The sequence below is a fragment of the Coloeus monedula genome (genome assembly GCF_965178545.1).
Source record: "Coloeus monedula genome assembly, chromosome: 7".
Taxonomy (NCBI): Eukaryota; Metazoa; Chordata; class Aves; order Passeriformes; family Corvidae; genus Coloeus; species Coloeus monedula.
The window spans coordinates 36,514,793-36,539,953 of record NC_138787.1 but is presented as its reverse complement, the minus strand read 5'-3'; the positions used below and the strand labels follow the sequence as shown (position 1 = coordinate 36,539,953).

Below are 25,161 nucleotides of genomic sequence, written 5' to 3'. Positions count from 1 at the left end.
ACTAAAGCAGCCTCTGATCTGGGAGACTTCAGCTGCAGACACAACCCCCATTAACTTGTAGAGGCTGTGTGGCCTTGAAGGTAGGAACAGTAACATTTTACCTGATTCTTAACTTTGTATTTAAATCTTTCATTTTCCCAACTGGAAACAAATATAGGGAAGCCTTTCTGGAAGTTGTTCTGAAGAATAATCAGTTCACATTCATAGTGACAACCAATTAAAGTCTTCTACACATTCATCACCTCTTGATGTCTGTCTAGGCTCAGTCCTGCACCTATCATTAAATTCCCATGTGATCACAAAATTTTTGTCTCAGAGCTCATGAGCGTCTGTTTTTCAAAATCCCCAAAGCATTCAAAATTTAATATCAGAACCTCAAGTTGGTGTAAACGGCTAAATATTGAGGCAGAAAGGAAAGGTAACTTTTGAAGAGGAGCAAGGAAATGGGAACTAATTTATTTTGATTTGAAAAACACCAAAGTCACAGAAGGGCTGGGGCTGATCTTCCCTATTCCACCCTCACCCTCTACTCCTACCAATACAGCTGTTCCTCCCAAACAGCACCATCTTTTCCCTTGTACTTGACACACATACCAAACACACATCCAGATCCATCCCAATTAAGGCACAGATATGATATTTTCCTTGGATTTCATAACCACCATTTCATGTCTTAATGTTGTTTTTTTTCATGAGCACTTTGTAAGACTGTTACAGAAAATGCTGCTGTGGTGGACAGAGATATTTCCATCACCAGGAGGCAGAATTGAATTGAGAGAGATGACAGGACCCAGTAAAACACGCCTTGTGTTGCTGGCCTGCTGTGCCAGCTTTCTGTTGATGCACCTAGAAACCAGAGGTTTGGAGATCAATGTCATCTAATGTCATTTTTCAAGCCCCTGAAGCCTTTTGTCCTCACTTTGCTTGTCACTAGGCAAGACCCTTGCTTAACATGACAGTAGGTTTGAATAAAGGCATTTATTATTCCAAAATATTCTGATCCCTTCAGCCTGTCCTTTCGTCATAAATATCTCCTTGTTTTTTCATACTGCACTAAAATTAAAACAAGATGAAAATTCCTTGCATTTAATGTAGTCAGGGTTAGTTGGTTCCAAAATGAATATTTCAAGATTTTTTTCCCCAAGTGCTCTTACTTAGCTCTCTATAAATTGGATTGGCTACGTTTTGCAGCACCTAGGCAAACCAGGAAAAGTGAAGAATAGCTTAGTTTGAAGCCTGACCACTGCACATCCTTTACACTTTCCTTCAGACAAGTTTTATACCCCCTAAACTGCTGCGGTGCATGTTGCAATCCACAAAGATTTAAAATTCATCAAACAGACAAAGTGTACATTTAATACTCACATGAGGGAATACAGAATGCCTTTCAATACATCAAACTCCTAAACCTTTTACATCTTTCATTTTTAAGCTACATGGATTTTGATTTGTACAATTTTAAAAATATTCTGAAGCCTAGTCAATCTAACACTAAAAAGCACTGTTGCACAGTAAGAAATCAAGAAATACAATTCAGCAAACCTGCTATAGTTGGTCCCCAGGGAAGTTTTTTTCCAATTCTGTTTGTCATAGCCCAGATCCATCATGTCATGCTAGCCTAACTTACTACTTCTGTCTTTTTTTCTATTTTTTTTTTCTTTTCTTTCTCTTTTACCCTTTTTTTTTTTTTTTTGGCACACTCCAACTATTTTCTGTTAAACTAGTGCTGTCACAAGAAAACATATAAAAATGCTCTTTTGCAAACATACTGTTTGGTCTCTACTGAACTCTCCAGAGCCATGGATTTCTCTCACTGTCTTTATCAGGGGTGAATGTTGACAGATCACTGAACCTTACTGTCAGCAGTGACAGGCTTAAAGCTGTTTTGTGCAAGGTGGAGAAAAAACAAAAAAGGTTTCTGTGCCTTGCATCTAGAAGGTCCCTGATTTAACAACAAAGGCTTATGTTCAAAGATGATTAGCTTAAAGGCATTTCAGAGAGTTTTGATTGTTGCAGCAGTTGGGTGTCTTGCTACTGGGTGAAATATGTATTCCCCTGAGAACAAAGGCAGCAGCAATCCTATTCTGCTGAGATGGCAACTTTAATAATTCCATGTATTTATCAGTATTGTGTCAAGATCTTAAGGATTTTGCCCTTCAGGTGAAGTTGGAGGTAGATGGAATGGACACAGTGCTGAACAATCCCACTAAGATATACATGGAAAATGTCCTGTAAGGCCCTGGGGGAGAGATAGAAAAGATTCCTAAGTATCCGAATACACATAACGTAGATAAATGTCTTTGAGCTTTACAAAAGGAAATCTGAGCTTTCCACATTGGGCTTTAGCCTATGCATAAAATGATGAGGCCAGGTGCTTTTCCCCCATACAGAGAAGCATTAAAAAAAGTATTAATAATGTAAATTATCCAGCACTGTTTTCACACAGAAGTTAAGCCAGGAAAAAAAAAAAAAAAGAATGCAGCTTAAGCACTGAATGCATTGAAAATAATAACATGTCATATTCACTGTTGTGCCTCTTATTAAAAAAAAGGGCTAAACTTGAAATATAAATAATGGGATTTGCTGAAAAAAAAATAATTGGAGAGATTATTGCAGCTGTAAGTATTATGGGTAGGGCTTGACTGAGCACAGATATTCCATGTAAACTCATACAGAAAGTGAACACCTCTGTACCTCTGGACAAACATTTCCTGTAAGCTCACTCTACATGCCCATGCTCAGTGACACCAGGACAGATTTCACTGTCCCACAGGGACAACGACCAACAGGGAGAAACTATTCATTTGGTGAGGATATATCTCTCTCTTCATGCACCATCAGAGAGACATAGGGGACTTCCAGGAGGAAATGCCTCCTAATTAATGATAGTTCAGAGCCTTATGAAGTGTGAAAGACTGTCTAGAGGAATGTGTAACATAAGCATGATTCTGAAGGAGCAAGCAGAAGAGCAATAAAGCAGTTAAAATGTAGGACTAACATGCAGGACAGAGGGACAGGTAGCTGGAGGAATTCTGAGATCAGACTTTAAGATATTTTCATATCCTAAGGATATCAGTTCATGCAATTATAAGGTCACAGTAGGCCTTTCTCTTTCAGTGCTTTGAAAACTTCATATTTTAAGGTAAATGCACATTTTCCTTCAGATGTTTACTGCATCAAAGCTGGTGAGTTACTTGCCGTGTTTCATTAATCAAGATCTCATAATGCATCAGGAATTGCCATGGATTCAGGGTTATACTTGACACTGCACTGGTTGCATCAACATACTAGTAGGCCTTTAGAATTAATTGGGAAATTATTAGAAGTAATTTTCACCAGAATTTATGAGATACCCAGCTTCATATTATAAAGGATTTTTTTGTAGAATTGGATGCTTATTAAAGAGAATAACTCAATTCCTCTAAAATCACAACGCAACAAAATGGCAGAAATATCAGAAAGAAACCTTGCTAATGCTGAAAGCTGCTCACAGATTGATTTTCAAACATATCAATTCTCTCCTGACATGTTTGTCTTATGATGTGTCAAGTGGCAGAGCTGTGCCACTGGCCACGGCTGCTGAGCAAACACAAATGTGTCCCTCGCCTTCTCCTGGCAGCAGCTGTGCCCGCAGAATCTCCGGATCCTGGCACCCCTTGGTGCTGCCAGGAGCACGGCTGAGCTGTGCTTTGGGACAGGGTGTACCGGCTGGCAGGTCCTCAGTGGGCTCAGCATTTATGAAGCCTCTGTGGACCAAACCTCCTCATCTCTGGGATCAGGACTAAAGAGGTATTTGTATTCATTCCATGTGAGGTGCCGTGGTGGTCAAACCCCGAATGCAGTGATAAGATCTAGAGCAATCATTTGTAGGCAAAGTATCCTTTTTCCCCTTTTCTTTTCTCCTTTCTCTTTCCTTTCCTTTCTCCTTTTCTAGCAAAGGGTTTTAAAAAGTACGGATGCCCCTTGCTTTCCAAAATTTAACTCCACATTTCCAAATTACTGGCCTTTTGCAGTTCAAAATATGTTGTCTACAGGCCTAGTTCCCCTCCTAAAGTGGTTCATTATAGAAGTCAAAGTTCTGCACTGAGCCTCTGCAGGAATGACAGAAGGGTGGGATTACAGGAGCAGCTGCAGTCCACCAGGAGCTCTGATCCACGGAGCCTGCCCATCCCAGGGCTATACCATGGTGCCAATTCATGGTCCTCTCCACCTTCTCTCCATTCCCAGTGCACCTGCACCAGCCCCTGGACTATAAATCTGCTACTTGGTTAATTCAGAGCTCCCTGAAGGTGATCTTAGCTGTCAGGGACATCCATGGTCTGGCAAACACGTGGCCTGAGCTGACCAGAAGTTACCTTGAAACAGGCAGAGGGAAATTAATTTCTGGGGTTGGAAAGACCTTAAACACCATTTCTCCAGGCAGCATCTCAGACAGAGACCCTCAAACTATCCAGCAGCCTGGGTTCCAAGCTGTTCCCCAGCAGCTGAGGACCAACACCGGCTTGGAGCTAATGAGAAGCATCTCAGCCTGCTCAGACTTCATATTCTATGACCAGGTGTGCTCATGGCACAGAAAAGCTGTACCTGGAGAGGGTGATTTGTGTTCAAACCTGGGCCAGGCTTTTCTCTCTCACTCCATCCCCAATCCTCCTGCAGTGGTGCCACAGATGGGGAGTCTCTTGCGGGACAGGAATCACTGGTGCTCTGCCATCCTGCAACGCAACTGCTCTGCTTCTATCCAAAGACCAGCAATCTTGTTTTCCTAAAAGCCTTTTCAGATGATATGTGCACATGGCATCTGTTTGCAATGTATATTTGCCATTAGTGTTTTTAAGTGGGAATGGTGGGGTCCGTATGGCACAGAACATAAGGATTGCTGTGGTAATTAGTCATTATTTGGACTAGCAGAATAACCGCTATCAAAGACTCTTAACTCACTCGTATCCTAACACTCCCGACATGCATTTTCTTTGTTTCTGCCCTTTATCTAAAGTATTTTTGCTCTGAAAACACTGTTGATATTTATCATTTGCCTGACACATTAATCTGTGCAGGAAAAGAAAGTATAACATTTTTAGGAAAGTTTTGCTTTCCACATTTTTTCAGGATTACGGGTTTTTGTATTACAAAACAACATCTAAATAACATCTCTAAATCACTACGAGTTAAAGGAAAGCAACAAAAATAAGAGTACCATCTCCAAAACAAAGCGCACACATAAGTCCAGTCGATCTAGAAAAAACACAAACCAGATGATTTACCTGTGGCTTCTGTTCTCTGAGACCTGTTTACTCTGCGTATATTCACAGTCTGGGTGTAGGTTCTGAAAGTCAGACTTTTAATTCACAAGATTTTTAATTCTCAGTTCTCACAGCACGTGTGCCAGGTGTGCCCACCATGCCACGGCTTTTGCACCACTTGGGAAAGAGCATCGTGAACTCAAGCTCAGGAGTTCCATGCTGAGAAGAGATGTGATGTGAGCAAATACCCTTCAAAGAGGAATGGCCATAGAAACTTCTCTTTTTCACCTGTGTGTTTCTTGGAGTGTTCCCCAATTCCTGGGAAGCTGAGGAAGGGCAATGCCATTGCACATGGTGAATATGCAGTGGAAGGTCCAAGTGAGAGCAGCTCCACATCACAACAACCTGAAGATGGATGAGCCTGACTGAACCAGGCAGCTCCCTAGCACAACTAACAAACTCAGGTAGGAGACTATCAGAGCTGTCACTCAAGCCAGAAGGATGGAGATCTTAGTGTCTTATTCCAACAAAAGTTAAGGCTCAACACCTTTGCTCACAGCAAGTCACCTGGACCAGGAATTGGGATAGGTATACAAAGTGAGAGACACCAGAACAAGCACTCTGGTCGTCTTACCTATGACAAGGGCTTTTTTGTTCTATTAAAGAAAATAAAACAGGAAAAATATGCTGAGCTTCACACTACATGTACACGGGGGGGGGAAAGGATTGTGTCTCAGTGTTCCCCCTCACTCTCCTGCACCATGTGGGTGATGGTGCCAGTGCCACCATCAGCACCAGTGATGGTCGTGGCAGGCTTTTGGAGAAGCACAAGGACTTTCCCTTGAGGCTTTGAAGTCTGGAGATGAGCAAAATGGTGTTTGATGTTGAGTAATTATGTTAAGTGAGCAGGTGGGAGCCAGATGCTAAACAACAGCTTCAGATGTGAAGGCACTGGTGCCCCAGTGCTTTGTCTGGACCCCTATGCGGACATCAAATATATTTAAACATTAAAAAAACCCTTAAGAACTGATGCTGAAAGCATGCTAGTGAGCAGCAGACTATGTTATACTGGTTGCCATATTGGCTTGTCTGGAGCATTTGGATAAAATTTGTACATTTGTGTATTTTATGTTGGATTATCATTTCTTACTGTTTCCACATGTTCTTTCATAGGGAAAATAATGCATGATCAAATGGTAAGGCCTATTTTTAAACTGCCTTTATGCAATTGAACTGAAAATATTAGTTTATCTTGTGCTATTCTGTCAAGCAGTATTATACTGATTAAGTTTTTAGAATATTATTGCTGCAGATGGAGTATACATAACCTGCATTTATACTCCATTTCATGTGCCTGCATCTTGAATCTTGACAAACTTTGAATTTTTGACCATAGCCTCATGAAGGATCAGAATGTCATAACCCCTTTAGTCAATATTTTGAAAGGCTAATTTGAGTGAGTAATTGCATTCCAGTTCAGAAGAATATTAAAATAACTAGTTTATGTGAATACATCCATCCTAATGGAAATATACATTCCAGAAGAGTTGGAAGAATTAGCTTAATATCGTTGCTGTATAAAATCCAATGACTTGAGCTTTCAGGCAGGGCTGCACAGGCAGACTGAAAACATTTTGGCTCGCCTGGGTTTGCATCCACTGTATCTGCTTCCAATCTCAAATTCCAATAAACGAACAACAAAGAAATCAAAAGGAAACTGTGTGGCTCGCCAGCTTGAACCTTGCTTGCAGAGAAACCAGACAAAACCACACAGTGTGAGGAAACAAACATAAAAACAGAGTGTAATATGTTTTCTATTGTTTCTGCCAAAAAAACATCAATTGGTCTAGATCCACACAAAATCTGCCTTCTTCTGCTTAAATGTACCCCATGCTCACTGAAGGGCTGGTGAGATTTCATGCACTTTAAAGTCAACAAGGCCAACTTCTGGTGCAACCTTCATTTTGTTTCATTAAAAAGAATACCACACACAGCCATCTCAGAATGAGACACAAATTCCTAGACAATTAAAACAACCCCTTGTGCTCATGTTCAGTTTCCTTTTGCCCTATACAACATCTGCTACTCCCATGCATGGCTGAATTAGAAGATCCTACCCAAACAAGTAGCTTTAGCAGTGTTAACAGCATAAGAATGCATGGAACAATGAAATCTCCAAGGTTTACGACTTAAGATGGTTTCTAAGCTGGAAGCTTCCATGCTGCAGGAATAAACCAAATGCTTTTGTTGGCTTGTCCTTGAGTTAAGAGATGATGAGTAACCTGAAGATACCATGTGGCAGAAAATTGGGGTTTTTTTGAGCTTCTCATGTTTACTTATTTTTAACCTAAAAGTCTCAGGCTTTCATGCATATCAAAGAAAAGAGAAATTCTTTGTAACCATCACTGCCCTGTTCAAAGTTAAATATTGTTACAGATGGGAACAGAAGGACTTTTTGCTGCAGGACAGTGATCCTACACTGCACATCTGGAGCACATCGCCAAACCCTGACTGGCAGCGGGGACTGCACGCATCAGATGCCATTAGTCAGAAAATGTGTTAGAACAAAGAAATTATGGGAAGTGTACAACATGGTCAGATGTAAGGAAAAGCACCATTTGTAGAGTTGTTAGTCAATTAGGCTTTATTTCAAGTGATTCCCCCAAGGCTTCTTGAGGTAGGAGCATTTGTTTTCCTTCATTTCACCTAAGCCTGCTATGATTCAGTGACTGCAGAGTTCTATAAAGTCTCAATATTTTGATTCTCAGAACTGTCACTCAGAGCATCACCTCTGCCTTGACCTCTGTTCTGAGCCTTACTAAATAACCACATAACATCCAACATACCGCCAAAAAAAAAGGAAAAAAACCCCTGCACAAATCTATCAGATGTTATACTGTGACTGTCATCAGCCTCTTGTTTATATTGTTAATTAAATGAAGAATACACTGTCACCATTTTGGTTAAATAATAGCCCTGGTCAAGACAGGTGGCTTATACCACCTCTGTGAGTTCCACCTTTAGGAGGTGTACGACCCTTTTCATTTTCTACTCTTAAGCTGACTTCTGAAGTTTCCAATACTTGAGAAAAATCCCTCACTCTTCAGCAAACAAATCTTGGTATACATAAATAAAAGTCATTTGGGAAAAACCCAAATAATTTCTAGTCCATAGTGCTTACCTACCATTAAAAATACTTTGTTCTCCAATCAGAGGGTATATTAAATGGAAAAATGCCACACTGTAACTAGCAGAACAGATCATAGGATGAATTGATTGGCATCACCTAATTAAACTGATATGAAATAAGAAATAAATTCATAGAAATCCAAGTCAATTTGCTAAGTGAAAGAAGACTGAGAAAAAAACTTGAATAGTTTACTTGTAATGAATAATCTGAGTAACTATGCAATTTCAGTAAAAATACTGCAGATATTTCAAAGTTACATATTTACTAGAAAGATCTTAAAAAATCTTTTTAAAAAGTATAATGTGTGCTGAACTTTTCTGACATTTACAAAAGTAATTAATTAATATGATTAAGCAAATTAGACTGAGCCAAAGTCTGACTGATTGTAAAGCATGCTGCAAGAGCCACCTGTTTGCTAGAAAGATTAGATACAGTGATGCTGGCAGCTAGAAAAAAACAGAGAATTATGAAAGATAATATCTATATATACTGATCTTTGAGATCTGTCTTTTCTGACATGCTTCACCAGATTATCTCAGCTTTACCTGGGAGAAGAATCGTCCATAAGACATTTTTGATTGGAAAAAAGCTCTGGTGATTAAGCTAAAATAAAGACACTGCTAACTAGGTCTATAAGGGTGTTTGTAGATCTCATTCCTAATTGGGTACATCAGCTCCTCTGTATCCAGCTAGCCAGTTCCCAGGGTCCAGGAACATCCTAGTACAAGCCTCTTTCTCTCTAGATTTGCTCTCCTTCACCTTGAGGGCAGCAGTGAATGTTCCTGCTGCACAGACACAATATCTCAATTAAGCATTTAACAGTCAAACTTCTGGTTAGCAATGGCTGTCATGAGATGCTGTAAAATGTGAAGCTGTAGGATATTCATCCCTGGTGATCATTTACAACTTGAAGCAAAACTTGAAAACAGGGAAGAGAGGTACTTCTTTCCCTATTTTATAAGGTTTTTATTATTTCTATTAACATAAAGCCCCAGTCACATATCTTGTATTGTGTATGGAACAAACCCATCAGCTCTATCAGTAGGACCCTGCAGTGAAAGTCTAAGTGGGGAGACATCACACCTAGCTTTAAAAGACTTAGAGGAGGTGTTGAACTTGTCTTCATGGTTAAGTGTCAGAAGACTTCAGAAAACCCATTTGGTATTAAGTCAGGAAAGGGATGAGGACTGGAGCAGGAGTGTAGACTTTTGTGTTTATGATGCAGGCACAACAGCTCTGAGGATTGTCCTGTACCAGCACAGCACATCAGAGACCTTGAAGTCTGGACAGGAGGCAGGAGATGGAAAAGAATAATTTTCCAAAAGGCAAAGGAGCAGATAAGGGTGTGGAGAAGAGCAGAATCACAGCAGCCCTGAATGACCAGATTTTGAGGACAGCCTATTTACCAGCAAAGGGCAGAAGGGCCATCAATTCCAGGCAGTTGTATCAATCCCATGAATTTTTCCATGGAAATGATGTCTTAGTGCTCGCCCTGCACGCTGGAGGCTTAGCTGAGGTTAGCACAGAGCCCTGTGTGTTGGATCACCATCACTGAAGTAACACATTAGGCAGTAACCAGTTTTGCAAATCACAGTCCTGCAAAGGGAAAATGCTACCAAATGGATGTGTCTGTGAGAAAGAAAGTGCTGGATATAGAAATTAGCAGAGCTGATTGCTAGGTATGCTCAATTAGGAATGTATATATGGACTATTCTAGATATAGCTTCAGTCACGTGCAGACCTGCTGCTTGTACTGTATTTCTCCCATACAGATTAACTAAATACAATGTTAAAGATGGAAAAAAACCTGTGATTTGAAAGTTCTGACATAAACAGCCCCTGAAAAAGAAGCAAACAGAGCACACATTGTCTATGCCATTTGTGAGCCAGTGGATCTAATGGTTCACTTACTTTACAACCTGCTTTGGAATAATTTGGCACATCTCTAATTTTAACAAGCTTCAGTGGGATTAGATAAAATGCAGACTTTGTTTACATCAATTAACACTCAAAGAAGTACAAAAGAACTTGTTAACTGCATTTATGAACAAAAAGTAGCAGAGTGAGAGTTTGTCCAAACGAAGTTACTGTATGACTTCTCAGATTGGCACAGTTGTCTCTTAAAGACTAAAACCAAAACCCCAAGAATGGAGCTGCATTTTCAAAGAGGTAGTATAGAGGCAGATGTGTATTTTTAATAGCATCAGCAGATCTAATCAACATTTGTGATAACTGCATTTCCAGGTTTGCATACATCAGACCCACAGAGATGCCTGCTTCCCTCCTCATGCCATGTACACATTCACTGAGTCAAGTGGAAAACCAAAACCATCGCAGGCGAGTTGACAGATACATTGGCCACTGCTACATTATTATTATTCCTGTTTTCAATTATTTTGCCTTGACTGATTATAAGCACATCCTTCTCTAAATGCTACAGAGCTGGAAAGAAAATGTGGATGACTTCAAACCCAGGACTAACCATCAACAGCAATAATAAAATAGACACATCATATATGCCTCACAAAAGGTTTTCAAATAGCAATTATATTAATAAAAATACAGAGAGGAGAGGGAAAAGTAGGTAAAAGTTTAAAAAGTGAGGGAAGGAGAAAAGTGCAGCATGGAATATATTATACCATGCCTATAGTAGATACTATATATTAACTGAATTCTGATAAGATTCATTTCTTTTGGTCATAAACATTTTGTTCAAAATTTTAGATAACACAAGAGACACCTCCAGAAGTTGTTTTTGTGACTCTCTCAGGATCAGCCACTTCTAAGGAAGCTTCCTGTTCCCTCCTTAGGTGCCTCATGCTGCCATCTTTTCCCCATAAATAGCTCAGGGATTCATAAAACAATGTTGTCACTAAATCACAATGTTCTTAGCTACATTTTCTGTGTAGTTAAGAGGCCTGGACACTGTATAAATGCATTTTTGTTACTCCAGCAGCCTGCCATTATAATTAGAAGTGATCAACACAGCTGTGCTGCTCACAGACACTGTCACCAATGAGAGCCTGGCTGGTCAGTGCTGTCCCCTATCCTTCAACAGCACAACTTCTCCCTCCTGACATGACAAAATTAACTCTTACAACCTAATAACAAGTCTATGACTGCACTAACAACAGCAAAAGGTGTCTGGAACAACCTGGTGTGCTCAAGCATTGCAGATCAGAGCTCTGCTGAACTGCAACAACAAATAGAATCAATTCCTTCAAGAGTCTCTGTGTTCCTAAACTTACCACGGCACACAGCAGAGCATGACTTAACAGAGCTCAGACGATCAAGGAAACACAAAGAAAGGGTCCTTAATTCATGGAGCCACACTTTCTGTAGCACAAACTTCATTCCTTAAGGTAGGGATATTAAGGAAAAGGAGAATTTGTTATTTTCATGGAAATAGAACAAAGAGAATTCAAGAGCAGGAGGAATTATATACCATCAAATGTACCTCATACACAGCCGATTTTTTTTCCTTTTTTTTTTATTTTTTTTAAAGAGAGAAAGGAGTGAAAAACTTAGGAAAGTAACAGGTAGGAAAATGTTCCTCTAAGGTGAAGAAAAACAAATTATGGTAAGTAAGTAAGAAATATCCTCAAGCTCATAAGCATAATGATGGCATTTCCAGTATCGTGGTTTAAATAAAGTGTTTTGAACTCCACATAGAGCAACAAAGCTGTTGGGACCTGGAGTCTCTTTTCTAGTACCACCCTACAAGTGGGAGTTGCTGAAACCACGACAGCCCAAGCATACAGCCATGCACACACTTAATATTCAATAAATTTTGTTCATAGAAGCTACTTGAAACAGCCCATAGGTATTAACATAGATATCTAATGCATAGATATCACAGAAACCCAATTCCAAAATCCCCTCTAAACAGCACCAGCTCTAAATGCAGAATATCACAGCACATGCAGATTAATTCCTGATAGGTATCCAAACCCTGGACAATCTAATAGCAGCTTAGCATTGATTGCATGCTACACAACAATTTAGGTTTTGTTTTCCATTAGTAAACACCTCAAATTACATGAAAGGGAGAAAAAGTTCCCTAGATACAAGCATTAAATATTTATCAGCCTTATGTCTGCTCTGTCACCACTCCTCTAAGAAAGTCCATTAATTAAATACTTTAGAAACGATTAAAACACTTCCTTAGAACTTATTGGCACCTGTTAATTCACTGACCCTACTAGGCTATGGCAGTAAATGTCTCGTTTGATTGCTTCTCTTACCAATAAATCAGCAGCTTAAAGACAAAGGAGACATGATGCAACTCCATGTACACAACATTGCCTTAAAACACAAAAGCCAGTATCTAGAGGCAGAGAAACAGAACATTTATGTAGACAGGGCAGCACAAATAATCTATTTAACCTAATCTTTTAATTACAGGAAACATCTCATAGCAAGACATACAAGAGCAATGAAATGACCCAGAGCTAGAAATCAAGATGATATATTTGTGCATGTAAAAGTAACACCAGCAGAATTCATAAAAGGAAACCTCCTTGGGCATTATTATCTTTCCATCAGGATACACTGTCATCACGTTGAGAACAGGAGAAAAAACGGCTTAAAATATATTATTAAAATACAAATAAAGGGACAAGGAAAAGCAAACAAGAGCAGAGAAAGGTAAAATTAGAAAGGGAGGGGGAATGCAGGTGAAAAGAAATCTGTTGGAATTAAAAAAAAGGGGCATCTTAGGATTGGGGAGAGGAAAGAAATAAGGGACAGTCCCTAATAGCTTGGCACAGCGCAGCACCTACTCCACTGCAGAAGCTGCAAAGATTTTGGTGTCATTATTTACTCGGTAACAAACTATTCAGCAGAGAGGGGGGTTCAAATCTGGCCCTGCTTGGGCAGTATGCAAATCTTCTCCCACTCCTCTGCAAGCTTTTAAGGATAGCTGGCAGAGAGTCCCCTGAAGAGTCCTGGCAATGCCACAGTCTGCGGTGGGAAACGAGCATCTTGCAAAGAACCCCTGAGATCCTCCTACCCCCTCAAATCTGCGAGAGAGGAGAAGTGTTGCCTGCAAGGGGGAGCGAGACAGAGCGTGTGTGCAGGAGAGGGAGAGAAAATAGTGCTGGTAATTATAAGAGAGTCCTGAAATGCCAGGAGATGGAGAGAATAATTGATCCTAAACAAAAATAATGGCAATAAATTGCTTACCCCTCGCTGTATGTAATGTTTTCTCTTTTCCCCCATTTGTGGTGTTTTGACCCTTTGTTCAGATCCCTTACCTCGCTGCATTGAAGTTATTATGGAATATTTGAAAAAATTGGCTTCCCTTCCTTTGATCTCTACTATTGGATTACATTCTTCCTACTCCCTGCACACAGTTCTTCACTCCCACATTCATTTTCCCCATTTCTTTGTTTACATTCAATTTTACCATATTTCTTCACACTTTTCTACATGGGTAAAGTCTATGTTATGTTCCGACACACATTACACTCTCTCTCTTTCCTTACTTTGCACTTTTTAACTGATCATATAGAATATTTGTTTCCAGAACGACAACAAAAAAAATCCGAAACAAAACAAAACACACACACACACACAAAAAAAAAGAGAAAAAGAAAAAGGAAAAAGAAAAAGAAGAAAAATGTGTGCAATGGTGAAAACATGTTCCTTTTCACTCCAACTGCAGCCCTAGCTGAATTGTGCTGCCATTGTTTTCCAACAGGACTTGCATATCCAAACTTGGGAATTCCCATCAGTCTGTCTGACACAATTTTCCTGTTTTTTCTCAGAAGGTGTGCATTTTTCAAATGCCAGTAACATACCACTAGAGAATTTCCCAGGAGTAACAGCTTGGTTTGAGGGACTCTTATTCAAAAGCCTTACTTCCAAAAAAGTCATTTGAAACAGAAGAATCAAAACTGATTATTTACATTCTATAAATCAAAACAAAACTACAACCAATGCATTTCAAAATATTGCTATAATTATTTTCTACACATTGATAAATTGCTGGACATACTTTCCTGAGTGCTGGTTGGCAATTCCTTGATCACTAAACACAATGTTTATTTTATTTCAGATTGTGAATATAATTATTAAAAGTGTGATTCCAAATAATCAAAAGAAAAAAAAAAATATACAGGGGAAAAAAAACCTGAACAACAAACCAAACACAAGTGTTTCAGGTGCACTACAGTGTTTTCAAAGCTCTGTCTGTTACACTTCATGAAAGGGTCTTTTCCCAGGGTGGAACTGGTTGACTCTATCCCAGGGGATGGAGGAGCCCAGATCCAGCAGGGGCAGAGCATCCCGAGTCAGGTGACAAAGTTGGGAGTCACAGCAATGGCCCCTGTGACATTTTAGGGGTAAGAAGCTGCAAAGCTCAGGAAATCTCTCTACAATCCTGACTCCATTCTCTGAAATTTCTTGGAATGACAAAGATGCAAAAATGCATTTACCCCACTTTTCTCAGAGTGGTTAGGAGACAATGTGTGTCATGCCCTAAAAGATGAGGATTATTTCCTCAATAAACTACATATTTTCTTTGTAATCTCTGTCACGTGAGTCTTCTTTCTCCAACAGTAAAAGCCAGGGGGTATTAAAAGCTGCAGAGTCATAACACAGTATTGCAAGTGTGGAGAAATACAGCTCTTATCTCAGACTCCCACATTCACACCCAAAAGTTTGCTTTTGTAGCCTCTCAAAGAGGGCTTGGGCTGTACCAGCCAAGACCACCTTGCTCAGACTCCACCCTATCAGCTCAGAAACACAGGAAAGAAGCATAATCATGGTACTACTTACACCTGCACAGATGTGTATGACCTACCCTGGTGTAAATCAGGAGAGTTTGGGTGAAATTAGTGTATTAACATCCATGGAGGTAGGTCTTGCAACCCTCAGTCAAAATCCAACATGTACAGTCTATAACAGGCAACCCCATAAGGAAGATAGGGATGAACTGGGAATGGACTTTGATACCATAACTAAAAAGAGAGGTAAAAACCCCCAGCCAATCCACTGTATATTGATTTAAGAACTGCAGGATGGGGTATTCAAATAAATAGATATTTTTCCTTTCAATCTCTTGCTCCATGGCCTCGCTTTGCTTTCTCCTTTTAAATTTATCACACATTAACAATTTTTCTGAATTAATTCAAGGCATCTCTGGCAGCACATGATTAAAAATTATCCAGTTTTAATTGTTCTTCAGCAGCAGAAGTGGTCGAAACACGAGTCTGCTTAGTCTGCTTGAGAGCTGGGCACGGGGTGGTAACAGGTTATTTCAACAGTTCAGGGTAAAAATGGGATCATTCACTTAACTTTACAGTATCAGTGCAATTCATCTCAGCCCATAACAGATGACATGTTCAATAGAATATGTAAAGTATGCCTCCACCTAGTGATGACTATGTACAAATAATAGAAAATAATAATAATTATTCTATTACTTAAGAGAATCACAGTAATTGGCTCCCATTTTCCCAAATTAAAATGTGCTCTCATGCAAATATTCACGTATACAAATGCACACTTTGCCTCCTGAAAAATTAGTTTAAAGCTCAATCTGTGACAGTCTGCTCTGACTTGGGGGAGGCTAAACACATTCTAAGTTTTAAGTATACTAAAATTTCAAATGATAATATATTTGTAGCAATCACCACTATTATCAGGACAAAAAAAAATAAATGGGGGGGTAACAGAAGTGCTCTGGATTTTAAGTGTTAAAGTTGTCTGAAAATTGAAGTTTGATAGACTATTTCTAAATGAAATGGTAAACAAACCACATCCCCTCCCTGCAACTTTGTTTGCCAAAGAAAACGTTTGCTAAACTTCTTGGATCACTGTGTTTTATGGATGCAATTGCAGATGTAGTGGCTGAAATTCCTAGGAATTTATTTACCCCAAATCAGAGTAGAGGTTATGAAAGTAAAAAATAATAAATAAATAAAACCCCATAAATGATAAAACCTCATAACAGTAAAAAACCCCAATACTCCAGAATTCAAAAAATCTAGCCCTTGAACTCAATCTCAAATTTCTGACAACTCTCATAATCCACATAAAAATAGTCTCTAACTAGGATCAATTGGAGGCGCATCCTCAAAATCAATAAACTTGAGGAGGAGGTTTGAAAAGTCAGGGTCCCTTGTGGAAAACGTTCCTGTGGGTTTTCCTTTCATCTGGGAACTACCTTAAACGTCTTCTCAGGCCGACTACTATGGGTAATGCATTACCATTTCAAAAGTCTCCCCATCCCATTAGTGGTCCATGAATCACAGTTTAGGAATTCCTGCTCTGCTGAAAACCAGAGGTGTAGTGTTTAAAAGAGAGGGCAGCTCACTGCCTGCAGTTCTCCCCTCGCATTTAAATTGCCTCCCATTGTCCATATAACACCTTGAAGCATCCAAAAAACATCCTCTCAGCAAAGAAATCACTCCTACACAAAAAAAATGTGAATTCCAAACCTCTCCTCTGGCATCCCTCTGCACACAAATTCAGAGAGAGGACAGCCAAGGCTCCCCATGCCCAGCCAGTTCCAAATATCTGCCTCAGTCATTAAAGAGAAACACAAAAAAATGGAGTCAAGTGGCTTCGCCAAGATTTTAAAAAATGTAGTGGCTGAATACGGAAATACCAGCACCAAACATGTAAACAAGTCAGATTTGATTATCTCTGAGTGAGTTCATTTAGGATTCATTTTGCTCTATGGGGTTTTTTTTTGTTTGTTTGTTTGGGTTTTTTTGTTTTTTTTTTTTTTTTCCAAGAGTTTGATAAATTAAGGGAATGCTTGGGCACCTATCAAGATACTTTTTTTCTTCATATTAACTTACTTTAAGTTAAAAAAAATTATGAAAAATCATAATGCTCTTAAATTAATTAAACTATTTTCACTTAGGAGAAGCGCTAAACCTTAAAATACTAAAGTATCAGGAAATCCAGGCTTCTTTTGCTTTTCTTACGTTTTCCTTTCAGCTGTTGATTGCCAGAACTAAGAAAATACCATTTTCCCCAGGTCATGAGTACACAAAACACAGAACCAAGGGCCACGCTCACATCCGAGGTTCTTTATCAAGTTCACCCTACTGAATATCTGTAGCCATAATTCTCATTGCATGCTTTATCTTGAGCCAGCTCGTCCTTGTGAAGTCATTTACACCTTTTCCTTATCAGCTGATCAGAAGATAATCACCATTTTAAAACAGAAATGAACTACCTAAGGAATAACAGGTTTATGGAGGCATTATTCCTGACGAAAAAACAACAAAAAAATAGATATAGGTATAGATATAGATATATTAGTTGATTCAGAAACCAGTTAAACAAAGGTTAATTGTAGAATGGTTTGGGTTGGAAGGGACTTTTAAAGTCCACCTAGTCCAACCCCCCTGCCCTGGGCAGGGCCACCTTCCACTAGACCAGTTAATAGCCCGAATTACTCAGCCAGGCGCCGATTTGGGCTGAAAGATGTTTAAAAAAAAAAATGCTCGGTGTCACCATGGTGGGTGCAGAGCGACCTGCACCCCGTGCCCTGCAGGGTGAGTCCGTGGGGGAAAGGGAGAGCCCTGGTGGCACCGGGCCCAGACTGGGCAGCCCTGGCTGCCACCGCTGCCCGCATCCCTGCCCGCATCCCTGCCCGCATCCCTGCCCGCATCCCTGCCCGCCCGTGCGCTGCCCACGAGATGGCAGCAATATGTTTATGAATAATGCAGCAGAGGCTGCAGCCCATTTCGCATGCGGGAGCTGCTGCAAAGCGCCGCTCGCTCCTTCAGCTGCAAAACAAAATAATATCGCACTCCCCCCTCCCCTCCCCAGCCGCACAACCCTCTGTGAGTTCGGCCAAAAAAACAATGGGAAAAATAAGCTGCTCCTCTGTCACGCTGCCCGGGTTGCTTTCTCGTGTGGGATCGGCGTTTTCCAAGGCACAAGGTGCTTCCTCTTCCCTTACAGATTTGTCCCAGGTCCTTGTGCTCAGCCGTGCTTCTGTCCCTGACAAAATTATGTCACACGCACATTAAGCATTAACTGCTGCTATGTTTTATTTCTGCAGCACAGAAAATGCCTGTGGCTTGAAATAAATATTTTCTTTTCTGATGGACAAATAACATCTGCACTTGTGAAAGCTGCAGCGTGGCTGTCACAGGCTAAGTGATTCAGATAATTTCTTGAGAGGCACATGTGTATGAGCACACACAGACACTCGTATCTATCACAGGCACTCACGTATCAGCACTTGGATATGCCAAAAGAGGGGCTCTTAAAAAGCGTGGTGAGCTATTATAATAATCACTTTTAGCAGACAGACCTCTGTGTACCCATAATGTCACATTGGAGGAATACAGGCTGTGAGGTTTTTAAATCAGCCTGGTTTCATGGAAAATTTAGGATTGCTTTTCAATTGGATTTTGGAGTTCTCCAGCATTTAGGGAGACCCCAGGCCATGGCCTACAGTGGGTACCACACAGAGGTGATGTGCAGTGCCACAGACAGCAGCACCACAGCACTCTGCCCAGGGCTTTCAAGCCTTTCCAAGACCTCCATGAGTTGTTGAAGTTACACTTTTCAAGAGATTTTTTTTTTCCCTGAATTTTTTTTTAGGACAGTAATTGGGGAAAAAAAAAGTACCTGCCTAGGTAAGATCATATTTAGCTACAAATCAACCACTTATTTCAAGAATTTTGAATCTTTCTTCAAGAAGCCAAGTTAACAAAATATTGCTTATCAGGAGTGGACCTCATTATTGCTGGAAAAGTAACAACTTTTTCACATCATTAAAAAACAGGTAATTAGGATTTAAATTCTTTCTTTTAATAATCATAATAACAAAATATTAATGTTCTGGTTCTCTAGCCACAAAATACGCAAGGCCTTTCTGACACAACTCAGGGGGTTGTGTTACCCCAAAGCAGACTCAGAAACTACAGAAAGTGAGAGAAAAAGATTAACTGTGTGGCATCTCTACCTTAACTGCTTGGTTTGTCCATTTTATGAATAAAGTTGATGTTCCTTGAAATCCTTGCACTTCCATACAAAGGTTAAATAGATAAAGAAGTTCCTTGAAATTCTACTACAGAGGTTGGAGACTCAGTTTCCCAAACTTGTTAAATGCACACTGCTGTCAGCCGAGTGCCCTCCTGCTGATTCCTTGTCTATTTCCAAATTGATTATAGCTCAAGTATTGAAATATCAAAATATTGAAATATTTTGGTATATATTAAAGTTTGTTTCATTTCCTTTAAGGTTTCTTACACATATGAAGTCCAAGGCCTTACAGTTTGTGTCTTCCTGTCCAAAGTGCAAAGCTTTTCTTGTATCACAGGAGTAATGACATCTGTCTCTCTTTCCATCATGTTTTTTTGGGGAAACTGGCTTTATTACCTGATATTCCTTAGAACATGAATCTCATCAAGAATTTCTGTGCCCATGATTACCGAGCAATCTGAATTCCAGTTCATTTTTCATATGCTCTCTTCGGGCTAGCATGAGTAACATCAGATTGAAGACCGAGACACTGGTGAGAGAACGTGAAAGTCTGACCATTTCTCACCCAACGCTTCTGAAGCAAGGGTAGAACTGCGTATTCCAGAGTGCTCCAGTTACCAGGATCCTGCTTAAGCTCAGTTAGATAAGGATCTTTTCCTTTCTGGGCTGATTTTTCTGCCTGTTGTGCTCTTTACTAACCAGGGTCACCTCAACACCTCCTTGAGTCTCAAGAGCAGCTACTGTCAACACAGGTGAAATGGTTACAGTTAAATCTGCCTTTTTTCATACACAAAAAATGAACTAAATGATAAAAAATAAAATTACCAAGGATCTCTAAAGGTCTCTCCTGCTCATCACCTTAAAGTATCATATTAAAGTTTTTAGAAGCCAAGGTGACTTCTCGATTGTATAAGGTTTAAAACGCATATTGTGTGAAATTTTCTACTTCCTGCAAAACTTTCCTCACAATCAAGGCTTGTTTTCTTCTTACACTAGGTACTCTCACTCTTACTTTCCTGTTTTGATCACCAAAAAATGCATTAAATCTTATGTGACTTTCAAAATGAAAGACATTAAGAAAAAAGACAAGTGAATAAATGAAAAAAAAATGTATTCATGGGTTTTGTTGGATTTATGCTATAAAAGACAATAGTAGATATATGAAGAAGTCAGAAGATTTTGTGCTTTCATTGATTAGGCTTTACTGAATATTTTGGCAGGAGCTTTGCCAGTAAGGTCATTAACAAAACAGCTAGAAGAGAGAACTAGAAACACAATTGTGAGGCTGTTCCACCTTGTTGTGTTCAAGATCTCCCACTTTACAGCAATAAAAAGAGAGTACTTATGTAAAAGCCACAGAATGGTTTGGATTGGAAGGGACCTTAACTGATCTCATTCCATGGGTAAGGACACCTTCCACTCCAAGCCCCATCCAACCTGGCCTTGGACACTTCCAGAGATGGGGCAGCCACAGCTGCTCTGGGCACCCTGTGCCAGGGCCTTACCACCCCCACAGGGAAGAATTCCCTCCCAATATCCCGTCTAACCCAGCCTTCAGGCAGTGGGAAACCATTTCCTTGTTCTGGCACTCCAGGTGCTCAAAGTGGGGTGTCACCTCCCTTGAACTTCTGCCACCACTTCTTTTGAAGATGATGATGAAGACCATTTCTTGGGCTTTTTTTTTTTTTAATTAACTATCATTTTTTTAGTTAAAGGACCTCTTGCTGACACCACCTAATGTGGTGGTGTGACATGGTGAAGCCTTTTAACTAGGCAGTTTCTGGGATAGAAATTAAACCCCAGTCACAGCAGTGAGGTCCAGAAGTGGACAAAATCATGATTTAAGATCACAGGAGTTCCATCTAATGCACAGCAAATTCAAAGCCAGAAAAGGTTCCTTCACGACTCGGTGGAGCTGAAGCAAGAGTCCTCTCAGGCTCAGGAAACGACACTAACTCTGGGATAGGGTTTGGGTGGGAACATGCTCCAGCTGCTGATAAGGACCACCATAAGACTGCAAGGTGGCTTGTTTAGATTTCCCTCCTCTGTGCAACGTTTTTATCTAAAAACACACGAAGAAACCCAAATACCACTTCCAACCCAAGCCCCTCCACATTGCGCTCTCAGCGTTCCCTCTAGAGAGATCTTGGAAACAAAAATGATCCCTCCCATGGCAAAAAGTGGTGATTTAAACCATTGCTGGGAGGCATCCAGACACTATCCTGATCCTACGGTATGTAGAACAAAATACCTTATCATTCAGATTATGCGCCTGGACAAAGCTGGAGAGCCTCAAGGTCAAGGGACTTATCCAGGATCAGCACCATAAATGTTATTATATATGAAACAGCTGCAAGATAAATTCTTTCATATTACACATAGGTGCAGTTGTACTTTCAGCTGTTTCGCTGTTGAAATACTGTAGGTCTTACACAGCTTTCTCTGTTTGTAACACTTACACTTCTTAGTTGTGTGTGATTAAGTAACCTCTTACAGCTGCAGTGCATTGAAACAAGAAACGGTATCACACCAGAACTGTGGCAAGTGCCCAGCCATAGAAATCCAGAAATTCCTCATATGAAACCTTCCTAAAAGTGAACTTGGTGAACAGGGTAAAATTATGACTGGAGAAACCAAAAAACGCCTGTTAGTTAAATGAATGGTGCTATTAAGAGAAGAAAGCAGCTTCACCAATTCATAAATGTGCTGTTTGCAACCTTTTTTGTACTTTTCACCTCTCTCCTATTTTCCCTTTTCTTTTTGAATTATCTGCGAGAAATCTCCCGAAACCTCTTCAAGGAAACAGTGTACAACCACAGGACTTTGTGCTAATGAACCCCCAGAATTAAAAATCCAGAGGTCAAGAGCACATCTTCCATGGAGTCTGGGCTGAATTTGAAGTTAAATGGTTGTTTGACTTAGAGTAGAGGTTGAGTGAAACAGGGGAAAGAATAAGATCCAGTTGAAAAGTTTACTGGAACTAAAGAATATGGAATATTGGGGAAAAAATCTGCAAATTATCCTAGTTACTGATGTTTCAACAGCCATATCAGTACTGCCTGAAAAGCAGTCCATTAAGTTATCTTCTTTATTGATAACCCACATCAAAACACACCTACCCAATATCAAACTAAGCCAAAGAAGGCAAGAGGAGAACGACAGAGTGACATAGGCGCTGTTTCTGTTCCAGTTGCTGACTGACAACACTGCCATCCCTTAACATGGTTTTATTTAGTTATTACAACCATCTCTCTGTAAATGACACTTAGGATTATTTAAGATTATGTTGTAATCCTTTTAATCCTCAGTGCTTTAAATTTCAGGCTAAACACCAAAGAGCAAACTAGCACTTAGCAGAAATATTTAAAGCATGTGATTTGAACATAAATCTTCTTTTATTCAGCACTCCTTCGATGAAGACCTAGTGCATCACATCACTCAGCCAGCAAGAACAAACAGCATCATGTCTCACTGCAAACTGCTACCTTTCTCCACATCATGGGAAGCTGTTTCTAACCAGGTCTCTCCCTTGGTGCCAGCTACATCATCAATAAAAGAAAGGAAAGGAAATCAGGAGGTTATTTTTTTTGAGATGTGCATATTTTCAGTTGCTATTAAGGAAAAGTTGAGGGAGAAAAACCCCCACATAATGTGTTCATCAAGAACAGAAATAGATTGCATGCACAAATTGGATAGTGTGAGACAGATCAGACTTATCCTGTTAAAAAGGGAGTAGCTCAATTAAAATGAGAGGAGTAACACTGCTGAAAACATCATGATCAAGACCAGAAACCCAAATCTTCCTGCCTGAATATCATTTACTTACAACTTCCTCTTTTTTTTTTTCACTCTGCATCGATCATGTTTCCAATTAGTTTTTCTTCATAATACTCCTATGCTCCAGCTCCTTGCTGCTATCCATTAACTGTCATCTGCTTAGATTTTAAATCCAAGATTTCCTTCTTTTTCTTCAACCCAAAATTTCAATAGTCTTTTTCTATTTATTCATGAACTCAAATTGAGCACCCTGGCTAAATCAAACTCAAAATTCTGCACCTACTGCTAATACAACACATTAACACAAAGCAACCATTGCTCTGTTTGAATTAGGAAAAAAGGTTTTATTAGAAAGTAATGAAAGAAAATGCCAACTATGTTTTGATGCCATGCTTTGAAGATATAATTATACTTATTTCTGATAATTTCAGTTAAGCAGCTAGCACATTCAATCAAAGAGCAATGCAATGAATCTATATTTAGGTTGCAAAAAAAAAAAAAAAAAGGATTAAAGAAAGTTACCCATATTGTTTTCATTTGAACAAACCTATAATTAAGTAGATGCACATTATCAATTTTATTCCCACCCACGAGGGATAAGTAGATCAGAAGAAGTGTTTCTTGAAATATTCAGTTTCCAGGTACAAACTGACCTCTCCGCTTTCGAACTCGCCTTGGATTCCCTCCAGACTATCTCACAAATCTTCCCTCCCTCTCCAGTCCCCTTCCCACTCTATCTGCTCATGTAGCACCAGTCTCGTTCAGTCCCTTCCTTTCCCAAAATGTCACCACTACTGGTGCCAAAGCCTTCTCCTCTTTCGCTCTTACCATCTGGCACAATCTTCTTGTAGCTCTCTGTCTAAACAATGCTCCATCCCTTTTCAAAATGTGTCTTAACATATGTCCTTCCTCCCATGCTTTTAGTTCTTAATGTCTCTCCCACTCACTTATTGGCTTGATGAAGACACATTTTAATGGGTTCAAACAGTAGTGCATGAGTTTCCTTTCTCACATTATTCTGATTCAGTGGAGTTACACCTCACACGAACAGAAGTGAGAAGAAAATGCATCGCAGAGCCTTCGTACCACCAGTTTGGTAAATCAATAACAGAGCTTCGTTTGTCTTCACGTTGGAAATGTATTAGCTGCAATGAATCACCGCTCCGAAACGCGTTTCCAAACAGGAATTTTGCTTACTGCAAAATGAGAAATAAACCCTAGAAGCTCAGAAGACCTGTCAGTGTGCTCAGGGGGTTGCAGGAGTGAAAGCTAAGGTTATACTTAATCACATTCCAAGCGAAAAAACTGAAGATTGACAGCGAAACCAAAATATTTATTCTAAAAATACCTAGGAAATGACAAAGCCCCAAGTGTTGTCTCAAGACAACCTGAAAGATGTGGGGGGTATAGAAGCATAAGTCTCCCTGTCTTGGAAAAGAGGAATATTTCTAAATATTGCATATGCTTTAGATAGATGTCTAGAAAAATAAACCTTGAAAAAGCCTCTGTAACACCCAGTTGACCCAAAGAGGTTTCTTTTCAAGAAGCCACGTACAGGCCCTTAGGGGGTTTTTATGTGTAGTGTTTTTTTTTTTCCTTCAAGCCCAGATCCAGACACAGTTGGTTCCTCCAGCATGTTTCATTGGTGATGATGCCAAAGGACTCTCTGGTAACTAACAGGATCTTGACCCTGACATGTTCCTTTCTGAGTATCTCCCCCCTTTATTGCTTGTATTGTTAAACATTTTAAATGTTAGAACTCTGGGAAACAACTCGGCTCATAGAGAATAACATTTTGATGTGGCTTGATGCAACATTTAGTGAAACAGAAAAATACAACAAATCCTTTCTACTGATATTCATGGGAGCTGGATTATATCCAAAACCTGAAGATGTTGCAATAAACTATTTTAGCCCCTAGATCCTGGAATGTTAACCTTGCAGTAATGCTTTTCCCCTCCTTTCATCTTCTTGGGCCTTGATCCTCCCTTTCAA

At 39.8% G+C, this 25,161-nt stretch overlaps 1 protein-coding gene across 1 annotated transcript in view; it reads right to left on the bottom strand.

Annotated features, from left to right (window-relative positions):
- ARHGAP15 (Rho GTPase activating protein 15) overlaps positions 1-25,161 on the bottom strand; it is a gene marked incomplete at its 3' end in the record, with an annotated part of 304,078 nt that overhangs the window by 237,377 nt on the left and 41,540 nt on the right. The window lies entirely within an intron of this gene.